Genomic DNA, 15800 nt, shown 5'->3' with positions numbered 1-15800 from the left:
TAATTGCCTAGTGAGAAAACATTTGACTTCCTGGAAATGAGATTTTTATATCTGTAAATGGGGACAATAGCACTTACCCTACATACTTGACAGGATTGTTTTCAAGAATAAAGAGATTTAAGAATGTAGATGATTTTAAAATACAAATATAATATATTAGAGGGAGGGAGAAAAGATAAAGATCCTTTATCTGTACTTCAAAATCTCAAACATATATAAAGATGAGAAAACTGTTTTAGTGGGAGGACTACCATTAAACATGAATCCTTTCTGAAATTACTCACTGGAATGTTGAATATGTTTAAGTAATACTTAAACTCTTGAAGTCAGCTTCTATATTTAAAAAATCTATATTTGAAAAAAATCAATATTTCAAAAATTAATACCTAATACTCTTCTGTAGATTAATACCTAATACTCATCTGTAGAAAAATCAGATTAATACTTAATACTCATCTAATACCTAATACCTAATACTTACTACTTTGTGTTTGGTGAGTAAAATTCTCATTAAGGCTTGGTTTATTCAAATCTCCTTGTTATAGACAAAATAGACTAACACAATGAAATAAATTCAAATTGTAGAAAAGTTGATTCAGTAGATTCATATTTGATCCATGAATTATATTTTCTCTTATTTTGAAAAAAAACATGGAAGTGTTCTAGGCTCAGTTTCTAACAAGTTTTCTAACACATTAGGTTAAAATACTAAACAAATAAAGATCAGCTTAGGGGTGCCTCGGTGGCTCAATTTCTTAAGCATCTGACTCTTGACTTTCGCTCAGGTCATGATCTCAGGGTTGTGAGATAGAGCCCCATACTGGCTCCGTGCTCAACATGGGGTCTGCTTGAGATTCCCTTTGTCCCTCTGCCTCTGCCCCCTTGCTCCCCCTTGAAATAAAAAAAAATCTTAAAAAAAAGGTCACCTTCACGTAGTTATCATTGAAATTATAAGGAAAAAAAAATCAAAGGACATAGTAGAAGCCATTTCAAAACACGAGGGAAGAGGGTAGCATTCTTCAAACTGAATTCTTCATACCCCAAGGCTCCACAGATACACCTGAAAGGCCACTGTAGAGGTAGAGGGACGGCACACAGCAGATCCTGCAACCTTCATACCACTCTCAACTAAGGAGTGTGTTTCTAGTTGTTTGAGATACAGAAGCTTTTCCCCAAACATTTTGAGAATAGTTTCTGTTGTCATGGGTTCCCCTCCCTGCTACTTCCCATGGTGACTCCCCCAAGAAAAATGTTTGAAAAACTCTGTTGTAGAGGAAGGCATTTCTTTTCTGCAATGGGTATCACTCTGCTAAATCACATTCGTATAATGGTGATGGTATGTCATTAAGAAAACTAAACCAAACTTCACACAACTCTCTGTGAGAATTCAACTGAGTTTTAGTGATGGCTGGATAGTGGCCCTCAAATATGTCCATTTTTCAGTTCTCCAAACCTAGCCATGTTACCTCTGTGGTTAGAGGGATTTTGCATATGCAAAAAAAAATTACATTAAGGTCTTGAGAAGGAAAATTATCCCGGATTATTGGGGTAGGCTCAATCACAAGAGTTCTTATAAGAGGGATACAAGAAAATCAGAGTCAGAGGTGAAGGAGATGTGTCAATAGAAATATCAGAACAACATGATGTACATTGAACATGGAGAAAGGTGCCATGAGACGAGGAATGGAGGCAGCTACTAGAAGCTGGAAAGGGCCAGGTAATGGATTCTCTAGAAGGAACCAGCCCTACTGGCACCTTGACTTTGGCCATTGAAACTGATTTTAGGCTTATGATTTTCAGAACTATAAGAAAAGGATTGTGTGTTCTTTAACCCACTGAATATCTGGTAATTTGTTGCAGCAGCTTTAGGAAGCTAATATAAGTAACTAATAAGTAACACATTTGTGTATCTGTGGTTGTGATGGCAATATGTATGTGATTATTTTAGCTTCCTGTGACAACATTTTCTATGCAAGTTCCTCTAAATCATTCACACATTCAGCTATAAATTTTAGGCATATCATATATTAGTTGCCATTTTAGTTTTTACAGATAAACGAATTATTTTCCCACTGCAACAGATCTTGAGGGTTTAAGAGTCTGGTTGAAGGGATAGATATTAAAGAAGTAATTATGGTAATGTGTTGAATCTTCTTGGTATTGTGATTTATAATAAATATATATTTGGTCTTTCTTCAGTCCCTGACACTCAACTTTTAAAACCTTTGTAACTTTCAAAATGGTAAGAGAACAAGAAGCATTTTTGGTTGTGGTGGCTACAGGTATGCTGCTGGATGGCTCCTGAATGAGGGTTACTCTCTGGTAAGACCAAGCCATGATTAGAAAGTTGGGATTTTCAAGGTTCCCCCTCTTCTTTTGAGAGGGGGGATGGCTAAAAATGGAGTAATAATCTATCATGCCTATGTGATGTAGCCTCCTTAAAAATCCCAATAGTATAGTGTTGGAAGAGCTTCCAGCTTGATGTATACAAGCAGGGTGATGCATTCCACCACCTCATGGACAGAAACTCCTGAGCTCAGGATCCTCCCAGTCCTTGCCCTACTCATCTTTTCATCTGGCTCTTTTATCTATATCCTTTATTGTACCTTTTAATAAGCTGGAAAATATAAGTGTTTCTCTGAATTCTGTGAGCTGTTTTAACAAATGAATCAAACCCAAGCAGGAGGTTGTGGGAACCTTAACTTTATAGCCAGTGGATCAGAAGCACAGGTTACAACCTATGGCATCTGAAATGGGGTAAGAGAGTCTTGTGAAACTGAGTCCTTAACCTGTGGGAACTGATGCTATGTCCAGGTAGGTAGTGTCAGAATAGAGTTGAACTGTAGGACAGAGAATTGCTTGGTATGGGGAAAAAACAAACAAACAAACAACAAACAAACAAAAACATGCATCTGGTGTCAGAAGTACTGTGAATGTGGTAATAGTGTGAGAATATAAGAGAAACACATTGGAGAAAGATTTAAGGTGTTCTAATACAATCCAATAAAGGAGATATGCATAAAGGAATATTGTGAGAATCTAAGGGAGAACATAACACTATCTGGAAAAGGCTAGAAAAGCTTCATGAAAGAGACAATGCTTGGGTAAAGTTATACAGAATCACAGAAAATATTTCAGTGATATTAAGTTTGAATAAGAAATGTTAGGCAAAAAAAGAGCAACTACAAAATATGGCAACAAGAAAATTCTTAGCCTATCCAAACAACTAGCAAAAAGATGGAATTCGGAGATTTGAGAGTAAAAAGAATCACTAAATACATTAATATTAGCCTGAGGAATGCATGCAATGGAAAACCACTGTTAAAAAACAAAATTCAACTCAGTAAACTTTAAAGATCTTATTGGATTTAGTTAATGATTTGTGAATTAGGCAACATCCCATCTAGCAGAAAGCAGCTCCAAGAACGTGCACATAATGGAATTCTTTCATAGGTAGAAGGCAGTGGGAACAAGGAAGTTATACTAGCAAAAAGTAGGTTTGTTGTGGCAAGGTCACGTTCCTTCAGGAGACCTCAGTTTCTATCAGGCAAATTACCTCACTAGTCTTGACTGGATGATTCCTGATTGGCCAGTTTAAGATTTCATTTCTGGAGAGGCTAAAACCGTCATTCAGTTTTGTTTTGCTGAGGTAGGTCTTAGCATAAGTGACTCCCTTTGGGGACTGTTATCTTGTTTTTAACACTACACACTTATAATCTTTCACAAATAATTTAAAGATAAGGAAATCCTACCTCTTAAGTTATAAATGAAGATGGGTGGGATGGCTAATTAGTTTTATGATGCATGAAAATAAGATTTAAGAAAATATGCATTGTGTTTACAAGATGAGTGTCAATGTTCCTTCCAGCTATATGCTTGTATAATTCTGTTAAATCTAAATGAAATGTATTCTAACTTCCTGAGCTGGCAGAAATAAAGCCTTTGAATACATCATAGAAAAAATGTGTGCTTGATAGGAAGGTTGAGTTTTCTTTTGTTTTTAAAGAATCTATTATTAGTGTGTGTGTGTGTGTGTGTGTGTGTAGAGCAGGCATGAAAAAAAAGTTTTTCAAATATTTGTATGTTACCATGTATACAAATATCTGGGTGTTTGAAAAGATTATTTATTGTTGTTCGTTTATCTGTTTTGTTTTGTTTGTTTTCCATTGCTTTTCATTAGAATGTTCAAGGATTGTGCAGCTGTAGTCAAGGTCTTTATTTATTTTGTTCTATTCAGGATAACCTCTTACTTTAGCAATAGTAATTTCACAATCCTCACTCCTTTTTCCACTACTCTTTTAGTGAAGTATGAGTGTCTATTGTTTGCCACTGCTGTTACTCCTCTGATGTGAAGGCCACCTGTCATCGAAAAGAGTTACCATACTCCAGTGAGGCAGATATGATGTTTTTAAATATATTCTAAGATTTATTTAATAGGTTTGACCTTTCCAGAAATTGTCCTTATCCATCATTATAGTACGTGATCAATCATTTCATACTTCATCATCTATAAAACAAGCATTAACAATAGGAGAAAGAGTTTACATTCTATTTTTCTCTAGAGATTTATATCAAAACAGTTTGGACATCTCTGCTAATTAACAATAGCAAACTCAAAAACATAGACCAGTATGACTACTCTTAAAAGGGTGAGGATCTCCTCTGAACTTTTTCTGAATCTATATCATACTATAGATTTCAGAAACATAAAAATGGGTCCAGTAATTTGGGAGGGGAGTCTTGTTCCTATGTGATTGGTCTATTTGAATAAAATATGCCTTGAATTCTGAGTTCTTCATTTATTTTCCCAATATCTTGACTACTTTAAAATTAAGGTAGTATTTATTATTTTTCAAATATATAAAACAAACAGCTACTGGAATGGTTAATTAATCCCATGCATGTTATGACTAGATGCTACCAAAAATTTAACTGTTTCAAGGTTGGCTTTATTATTTTGACTATCACTGCAGTTTCTTTCCAAGCAATGGATAGACTTTGGAGGTGGCCTGCTTACTGAATCTGCATTTAAGATGAATAGTTTGAAATAGATAACTTATAACTCAGGTACTTTACCCAAATGAATTTTTTATAAATTAAATTAAATTTTTTTTAAAGAAGAGTCCCACATCTCCATATCCTTAAAACTATAGGGATACTTCTTAAGCAAGATCTGATCTCAAATTTCTAATATAATCTTAACAATATCTATTGGGTAAAAAGTATTTTTTTCCCTATCAGCTAATGTATGGACTCACTAAACCCTAGTTGGATTAATAAATGTCAGAAGGAATTCTAAGGTATTTTATTACAGTCTCTTTTATTCTGATTTTAAATAACCAGAAGAGCAGTAGATGTACAAACAGAAGTGAGAATTCTGTTTTTAAGATTAAAAAAGAAAACATACAAAAAGCCAAAGCCAAAACCACCTATTTAGTATTCTGTATCATAAAATCAAATTTAGCAAGGGTAAAAATTGGAAGAAAGACCTCTGCAAAGGATCAATTCCATCTGGACTATTGAAGAAATATATAAAGATGCTATTTCTAATAATATTTAAAAAAATAATATATATGGTTAGCTATGTATGTCATCAAAATTCAAGTTTAAGGATAGAAGAAATCTTATAACAAATGATAGGCATGACCTATATTTGATCATAAAATATATAGCTCAAAAGTAGAGCTGATCCCACTCTTCTGAGCTTATGGTAATAAGCTTCTAGAGGTTTTTTTTATTTTTTTAAGCTTACCATGTTTTATATAATGAAATTTCATAAGGTAATAGCAATATTTCTGATGCTTTTATCAATCTATTTATCTAAGTATTCATTTGGTATCTTCATTTGTATAAATTAATAGGCTAAAGATTTTTGAGATCCAGTAAAGACAACAATGATTTTCATGTACTCTGATTGATATCTAGGTTATTTCTGTAGTATACTGTAATATTCGAGGAAAAGTAAAAGCAACAACAGCAATAACCAGAAAAAATCTTACTCATCCAGGTACATGACAAATATTTGAAAACATCTGGATGAGTAGATCTTTCACTTTTCATATAGATGTGAAATCAGAGTTATAGATAGGCATGTTAATCTGTCTTTAATTGAATTAATTCTGTAATACATTCACCCGACAGTGAAACATCCAAAATGATCTTGAAAGTCATTATATGTTGGCTAACTGAACATAATAAAAAATAAAATAAAAAAAATGTCATTATTTCTTTTTACAGAAAATCATTGTCTTTGGTCCAGAGTGATTTATTTGTTCGGTAAGTTTTTGACATTTTCTCTGCTTTAAAAATACTCAGTTAGACAATGATCTCCCTCTAGCTCCACATTTATCTCCACACAAACGTAATGTGGCTTTATTCAAAAAACCTACACCAAACTCAGAGAAATAATAAAGAACAAAGACAAAGGATGTGATTAATGCTAAACTGATGAAACAGCTGTGAAATGCAGGGTATCCCATAGAGATACATCTGAATTCCTATCCATCATGAGTTTTTCCTTCTATATTTGTTTATGTGGAAACAAAATTCTTCACTTCAGTAGTTTTTCCATTAGCATTCTATGAAACTTGTATAGTGTTAATTAAGAACTTTAGTTCTTGATATACTGCAAGTTTTAGTTTGCAAAGATTTTATATATTTGAATTTTAGGCAGGAACTACTATTTTTAGACAAGTCATTAGAATTTGGAGAAGGTCAAGTAATTATCTTAAAATCTAGTACCTCAAGGGTCATGTTCTTAAATTTGAACTTGGTTTTTCTTTTGTCTAGACCTTTACTCTTTGCACTATGTTGTTGTCATGCAAAATGGCTTAGTATTAGATCATTTTAAAAAGAAAATTAATTTATAAAGAGATATCAGATTTTAATTAAAATGATAATACAATTTAGAATTTAAAACATGCATCCAATGAACAAAGATAATATTTTTTCTTATAATTGGATGTGAATCAAAAAGACCAACAGAGAAAAAAAAAATAGATGCCACCCAAGTGCCTCATTGGTGTAGACATTTGTTCTTTTGTAAAATCAGTTACTAAAGTGCAAACACACATAAGTATGATGAATAACTATAAGTTAGTGATCTTTAAACAAGGTTTGTATCATGAAGAAAAATAGAAATAATCTTAATTTGTTAAATCTCAAACTTCTTTAAATTTTTTATAAAAATTTAATGTTTTAAATTTAAGGCCTAAGTGAAGCCTTCAAAGTAAAACCAAATTGATAAACTTTTGAGACTGTTATTACTGATCTTAAATAAATCAAAATATTTTTTCAACTATTTTCTAGATTCAGATTACTCTAATCTCAATAATATTACTTTAGATATAAATGATGGCTTGTATGCCTGGCAACCAGAAAAATGTTTCAGCTTAATGCTAGTAGTTGCTGAAGGACTAAAACCTGGAGAAGTTGTGGATCGATAAGCATGCTGAGGAATATTTGAGAAGCCTCACATCTCCTTCAAACTAGCAAAGATCAGAAGTTCCAGAAAGACAAAAGTCTGGAGGACAAGAACCTAATGTAGGTTGGAAAGAACAGACATTTTTAAATTAAATTAGGAGTTAGAGAGTCAGGTTGTAAATGATAAGGCATCAGCAAATCAGACTATCCGAGCAAACCAGAGAGAAGAGGAAGATTTAATAAAGATAAATTTTAATAAATATGAAATGAATTTTAATTGGCTCATAACAGGTGATAGAAAAATTTAAAAGGGTTGTTACTTTTATATCAACCTTAAAAACTGGATATTCCTTTATACCTTTAGTATTGGTTGATAGATGCTATTTAAACATCAAATAATCATGCATTAGTGACTCCACCATGACACATTGGTGACTTTGGTTGTTTCTAACTGTAACTCCCAGAATGATCATTTTGAACCCTGATCACAAGGGCTAATGATATCTTGAATCTTACCCTTCTGTTCCTGGGTAAAAACAATTTTTGTCAATAAGACTCTTCTTATCCCAGAATTTAAGTAGATGACTAACAAAGCTTCTATAATTTAAACTTATTTTTTATTTTTTTAAAAACAAGCTTGATTTCCATCATCAGTGTTTCTAGTTCATTTTAATTTTTCAATTAAAAAATTTTAAGTAATCAGACAAGACTGATTACCATAGTGAGCATATCCACCACAGATGGACCTCTTCTAAGATGGCACAACAGTGATTTGGGACAGTTCAAAACAACAAATGAAAGACAAATCCCAACTCTAAAAGAATCACTGATATATTCTGGAAATATCATTGGAATGTTTTCTCAAATGTGAAATAGAGAAAACTGATAATTTTGAAAGCATAATACTCAAATAAAAACTTTCCATTTGAGACCCCCTTTGGAATAATAAGAAGAGTACAAACTTGAGAATTGGGGAGGCCTTGGATCAAATTTAGTCCCATTAAGTAGACTGAGTTACCTAATTTCTCTGATTCTCAAATATGTCATTTTGATAACTTCTCCCTTGCAGGAATATTGAAAAGATCAAATTAGATCATTTACTTAAAACTTTACGCATGACGTTTAGCATAAAACTTTCAGCACATAGTAGCTATTGTGCCAAGTAATAGAAAATGTATTTGTGGCTGAATTTAAAAAAAATACTATTCCTAGAATAGTATATAGACTCAAATCTCTAAAAATTGCATTTTCAATTCAGATATCCATACCAACTCAATTTAAAATACATAAAGGCATTCCTTAAGAGAAAAATTTATTTTTTGTATATGATATAAAATTTAAAATAACTTAGAGATAATATTCCAGCAACAAATATAGCAATTTCTTTATTGTTCCAAAAATTCAAATATTTTATTAAAATGCATTTGAAAATAACATATAAGCACTCATACTGTACTTATACTTTTTATACTTTAAATCAGAATTTTTCAAAACTGTTTTTGCACAAATAGCTCAGTTACACCCACAAATCACTGAATCTATTTAGCATCTTTTGAAGAGGTGTAATTTTTTGAAAAATGTGACATTTGTTTTTGTGCCAGTACATTTGTCAACATTAGTGTAATTAGCTCAAGTTTCATCAACTAGCTGGTGCAATCTGTTCAGAATGCAACTTTGAATTTTGAATAGTCTCAAAGAATCCAGTTTGAGTTGAAGCCTATGGGATTTAGTTTTAGTTCTCATATGTGAAAAAAAAAAAAGGAGAGAGTAACTTTTAATAAAATCAGTATGATTTTTCAAAATTCAGGTTATATAGTATAGGAAGGACATCAGGATTTCTGTAGTATCTATAGAAATTTTAGGAAAGTCTTAAAAATAATTTCCCTGAAATTCCCATTTATCCAGAAAAAGTAATTTTGTTGCATAGCAAATAACCAGACAACATACTATCAATCCATTTATTTTATATTTGGAGTGTCCAATGTGACTTCCATTAAACAATTATTATTCCTTATTGATAAGAATTTGTCTCCCCCATGAGACAGCAAAAGAAAAAGCTTAGAAAATTTAATTATTTTATCAGGATACATTTTTTTAGATGGATTAAAGTATGCTTTTACCTATTCACCTTCATGGCACAGATGCTCTTACATTAGTAGAGGAATTTTAGAACGTATGAGAAAAAGGTTTATTATTTTTTCTATGTCAGTATAAGATATGCTTAGAGCAAAAACCAAAAACAAAGAATAGAAGATAGTATCTCTCAAAATGAATAATTTATGCTACCATGATATTCAATCTAACAAATAGGTTGTCCTTTAAGTTCAATGGCTAAACCTAAGAAGAACAACAAGAAATAGAAGGTTGAAAACACTCATTTTTATGCTGAAAACCCAGTTAAAGAGATTTTAAGGAATTTATTGTCAGCTTCTCTGTAATGATAAACACGCACAGCCTCCCCACATACTATGGTGCCTGTCTTTAAGGAGTTTATGCTTAAATTGTTTAGAAAGACAGGTGGAAGGGGAAAAAAAAGAAGCTATTTTATTGACAAGTGAAGTCCAAATAATACTGCATAAAGTAGAGCATTATCTTGGAAGAAATACCTTTTGAAGAATAAGCCACTTATTTTAATTGGTTGAAATGCATCTTTGGTAAGAATTCCAGGTGAAAGTCATCATGAAAAGGATACAGGCAAGAAGTACAAGAGGTTAAATTCTATAAATGGAACATATTTTTGAGGACAAGTTAGAGAAGGGTCTTAGATGCATTCATTTATTGCTCATTAAATAAACTTTGAAGGCTTGTTCATTGTAGTCTTTATGCTTATTTTAAGCAGTAGAGATGACTGGCACTGCCTTAGCCTTTGAAATACTTAAAATAGCAAGACTGAGAGAATGTAAATGTCCACAACCATGCCTATGAGAAAAACTTATTTTAAGAAAGGAGAAAAATATAAAAACAGTTACAGTGTGGTTCTTAAGGTGGTGAAGACGTCTTTGATGTAGGAGATCATGATGGATGTGGCATTGGGACAACCTTGAAAGATAGGTAGACTTTAAATATGAAAGATTAGGAGGTAGTGACACATTAGTCTCACAGTTTCTCACTCTCCTCCTGATAGAGTTCCAATAATCTGTGTTATTTCCTCAGCCTTCAATACAAATATGAAGAAAGAGGGACTTATAGTTGACCCTCGAACAACACAGGTTTGAAAAGCACAGGTCCATTTGTACATGGATTTTTTTCAATAAGCATAGTACAATACTGTAAATGTATTTTCCTTATGATCTTCTTAATATCTTCTTTTCTCTAGTTTGCTTTATTGTTAAGAATACAACATATAACACATATCACATACAAACGTGTTATTTGTATGTGTTATCGGTAAGGCTTCCAGGCAAGAGTAAGCTATTAGTAGTTAAGTTTTGGGAAAGTCAAAATTTATACATGAATTTTTGACTACATTGGCAATCAGTGCCCTAACCCCTATGTTTTTTAAAGGTCAGCTGTATTTAATATTGGAGAAAATAAATTATAAAGAAGTCATTGAACACTGTATCATGATCGTGATGACTATTGAGTAAAAGTAGTGAGAGGGTATTTCCTTGTGTTCCAGATATTGGAGCAAAAGCTATCACTCAATTCGGCATTTACTGTGTTGGCTGTGGGTTTATATACATGGACTTCATAGGTTGAGAGTTCCCTTCTACTGCAGATTTGCTAAGAATTCTCATCAAGAAATGTTGAGAGTTTAACTAAGCTACTCCATGGGATTTCTGCCTTGGCTTCCATTTTGTGTGGCCAAGGGGCCTGTGGGGGCCTTGAACTGACACTAACTCCCTCCTATGGGCACACGCCCTAGATAACATCCTGTAGAGTCAGAAGTGGAAGTTCCTAATACTCTTGTTATCAACAGTCTTCACCTCACCTGACTTTGTGTGCCACTTAGTCAAAACCCCATGGTGCTTATCAAATCCCCACTCTTTTTGGTTTGTATTGTCTAATTTAGCCTTAGCTGTGGAACCCCAAAGCACTCCACCCATGGACCCTAAAAAGGGCCCGGGCCCGAGTCCTCTCCCTCTACTTGCACTGAGCCCTGCCTTCCCTCTCTGGCTGGCTACTCCAGGACTACCATGTACTTCCTTCAGGACTTGTGAGTCATAAACTGCTGTTTCAGTTTCTCTTGCGGTCTTTTTTTGAACCTCGATTCTCCATCTGGCACCCTATGTGCCACTTAACAAATGTTAATTTAACAAAGTTATAACAAGAACTGAAATTGTATTTTGTGAAATGCTTTTCTGCATCTGTTGAAATAATCATGCATTCCTTTCTTCTTTAGATGGATTATATTGATTTATTTTTGAATATTCAATCAGTCTTACATTCCTGGGATAAACTCCACTTGGTCATGCTGTAATATTCTTTTTCTGTGTTGCTGGATTTAATTTGATGATGTTTTGTTGAGGGTGTGTGCTCCTCTGTTCATGAGAGAAATTGGCCTGCCGTTTTTGTTTCTTTTTTCTTTGTTTTTATACCGCCTTTGTATGGTTTAGGAATCAGGGTAATTCTAGCCTTGTAAGTGAGTTGGAAAGTGTTTCCTCTTCACCTGTTTCTGAAGAGATGCTATCGAGTTGTTGCTATTTATTTTTCAAATGTTTAGTAGAATTCAACAGTAAAATCGCATGTGCTTGGAGATTTCTCTGAGGAAGATTTTAGTTACAAATTCAATTTATTTAATAGTTATAAGATATTCAGAAAACCTGCATCTTCGGTGCATGTTAATAGTTTGTAATTTTTGGTGAACCAGTCCATTTTATCTAATTGGCCAAATTTATGTACATAGAGTTATTTGTAATATTTCCTTCTTATCTTTCCAATAATTTTTTTGTGGGGTTTGTAGTAATATCTTTGTTTTCTTTTTAATAACATTATGTCAGGATCTGTAGTGATATTTCCTCTCTCATTCTTGATATTAATCATTTGTTCTTTTTTTTCTTTATTAATACCACTAGAGATTTATTAGTTTCATTGGTCTTTTCAAAGAATTAACTTTAAATTTTGATGATTTTACCCCTGCTTTCAATTTTATTGATTTCTGCTCTCTTCTCTATTGTTTCCTTTCTTCTGGACTGATTTTAAATGATCCTTTATTTTCTAGTTTCTCAAAGTGTAATTTTATAGTATAGTACAACCCTTTATATAACTTCTCTCTGAGTACTGCTCTAGTTGTATTGCATACATTTTGGTACATTGCATTTTCATTTTTACTCAGTTAAACATGATTTCTAATTTGCTCTGAGATCTTTTTATAACTATCAATGAATTTTCAAATGATTGGGCATTTTCTTATCTTTCTCTTACTTATTTTCAGTGTAATTCTAATATGCTCCAAGAACACATTTTTGTATGACTTCAAGTCTTTTAATTGTGTTGAGGTTTGTTTCAGTACCAAGGATATAGTCTATCAGTTTGAATTTTCCACATGTACTTGAAAAGAATGTGTAATCTGGTGTTGTTGAATGTTCTATCAATGTCAATTTGATCCAGTCCGTTGATAGTGTTGGTCACCTCTTTGTAAGCTTGCTGATTTTTCTTTCTACAAGTTCTATTACTGAGAGAAGAAATATCCAACTATAGTTATAGATTTATCTATTTCTCCTTTTAGCTTTGCCAGTTTTTGCTTCATTTATTTTGAAATTCTATTAGTTGAATACATATTTAAGATTGTTATATTTTAACAAATTAACCCGTCGTTCATTATACAATCTATTTATCTCTAGAAAATTATTTGCTCTGAAGACTCCTTTGTTTGACGATAGAGTCATTTCAGTTTTCCTATGATTAATGTTTGCATTGCATATCCTTTTCTATTATTTTACTTTTAACCTAATCATATTGTTATCTTTGAAGTGAGATTCTTATGGACACTATATATTTGGGTCATTCTCTTTTTAATCCATTCTGATAATCTGTCTTTAATTGTTGTGTTTAGACCATGTGTGTGCTGAATATTACTGATATGTTTGAAATTAGGTCTACCATTTTATTATTTGCCTTCTGTTTGTTCCATTTTTATTCTCCATTTTATTCTCCATTTTCACCTTTCCTGCTTTCTGTATCTTTTGACTGATTTGAATATTCTAAAATTTCTTTTTTAATTTATCATGTTCAATTCAACAAAATCTCTGTTTTAAGGATTACAAAATACATAGTTACGTTTTAAAAGGCTGTTTAGGAACAATATTTTATTACTGCAATTTGGATGTGGAAATCTGACTACCATGTAGGCTCTCTTATTAATGTTATACTTCTTTTATATATTACAACTACATACATTGTCAGTGTGGCAATGTAGTTCATTTTCAATCATCCCACAAAATTTAAAGAGCTCAACATGAGAAGAAAAGCCTATTATATTTATCTAGATATTTATCATTTCTGTAACTCTTTCTTTATTCCTGATGTTTTCTGTTTTCTCTGGTATCATTTCCTTGTTTCCAAAGATATTCCTCTAGCATTTTTTTTTTAAATTCTAGAGCAAGTCTGCTACTTATGAATTCTCTTAGTTTTCTTTCCTTTGAGAATTTCTTGATTTCCTCTTTACTCTTGAAGAATATTTTCCCTGGTATAGAATTCTAGATGTATAATTCTTGTTTCAAGACTTAAAAAATATTGTGCTTCCTTGTTGATGGGACTGCAAACTGGTGCAGCCACTCTGGAAAACAGTATGGAGGGGTTCCTCAGAAAGTTAAACAATGGAACTACCGTATGAGCCAGCGATTGCACTACTAGGTATTTACCCAAAGGATACAAAAATACGGATTTGAAAGGATACATGCACCCCGATGTTTATAGCAGCATTATTTACAATAGCCAAGATATGGAAGCCGCCCAAGTGTCCTTTGATTCACGAATGGATAAAGAAGATGTGGTATATTTATATATACAATGGAATATTATTCAGCCATAAAAAGAATGAAATCTCACCATTTGCAAACACATGGATGGAACTAGAGAGTATAATGGTAAGTGAAATAAGTCAGTCAGAGAAAGACAAATACCATATTATTTCACCCACATGTGGAATTTAAGAAACAAAACAAAGGATGAAAGTGAGACAAATACCATATTATTTCACCCACATGTGGAATTTAAGAAACAAAACAAAGGATGAAAGTGAGAGAGAGAGACAAAGTCAAAGTCAGAAATAGACTCTTAACTGATGGCTACCACAGGGGAGGTAAGTTGGGGGGATGGGTGAACTAGGTGATGGGGATTAAGGAGTGCACTTGTGAGGAGCATTGGGTGATGTACGGAAGTGTTGAGTTACTATGATATACACCTGAAACTCATATAACACAGTATATTAACTAACTGGAATTAAAAGAAAAACTTCAAAAACTATATTGTTCTAGCTCTTTGGGCTCCAGGTTTCTAATGGAACATATACAGTAATTTTAGTTGTTCTACAGGTAGTTTGTCCTTTTTCTTTTGCTACTTTTATGGGTTTTTCTTTCTTTTTTCTATTGTCTTTAGATTTCAGCAGTTTGATTGTAATGTATCTGAGAATGGGTTTCTTTAGGTTTATTCTCTTTGGAGCTGCTCAGCCCCTTAAATCTATAGGTTTATGTATTTTGTCAAACTAGAGAAATTTTATGCCATTATTTCTTCGAATATTGTTTTCTGAACTGCAATCATAATCCCTGCTTTCTGGACAGTAGTCACACTGTTAGACTTCTGGGTTAGACTTCTCAAAGGTCTTTGAGACTCTGTTTACTTCCTTTTGTCTTTTTTCCTTCCTATTGTTCATACTGGATAATTTCTATTAATCTATCTGTAAGTTTGCAGATTCTTTGCTCTGTTACTTCACTTCTGCTGCTGAGCACATTCAGTGACTACTTTTATTTCAGTTATTGTATATTTCAGTTCTAAAACTTCTATTTGTTTTTTTCTTATGCCTCTGCTGATATTTTCTGTTTTTAATACCTGCTTTGAGAATGTTCACAGTCATTTATCAAGGAATTTTATGATAATTCCTTTATGTCTTTACCAGATAATTCTGATATCCATGTCATCTTGTCATTGACCTCTATTGACTTTATTTCTCATGTGATTTTACAGTTTCACAGTTTTTTATATACTGAGTAACTTTGGATTGTATACTGGATAGTCCCCAAAATGGGACTTTCCTCTCACTCTCTCTGAGTCTTAGCAGTTCCTTTTCTTACTTTTAAAGATAAGTCATTCCTGTCTATTTTTCTTTGCCCATTGTTACTTATCGTGGGATTGACTTTAGGCAGGGAGATGCCCAGAAAGGGAAAATAATGGTAAACTCAGCACAGATGTGATGGCACATTGGATTCTAGTGTTCCTCC

This window comes from Enhydra lutris, unplaced genomic scaffold (assembly GCF_002288905.1).
Source record: "Enhydra lutris kenyoni isolate GAN:26980312 unplaced genomic scaffold, ASM228890v2 scaffoldscaffold7, whole genome shotgun sequence".
Classification (NCBI taxonomy): domain Eukaryota; kingdom Metazoa; phylum Chordata; class Mammalia; order Carnivora; family Mustelidae; genus Enhydra; species Enhydra lutris.
Note: the sequence above shows the minus strand (reverse complement) of the source record.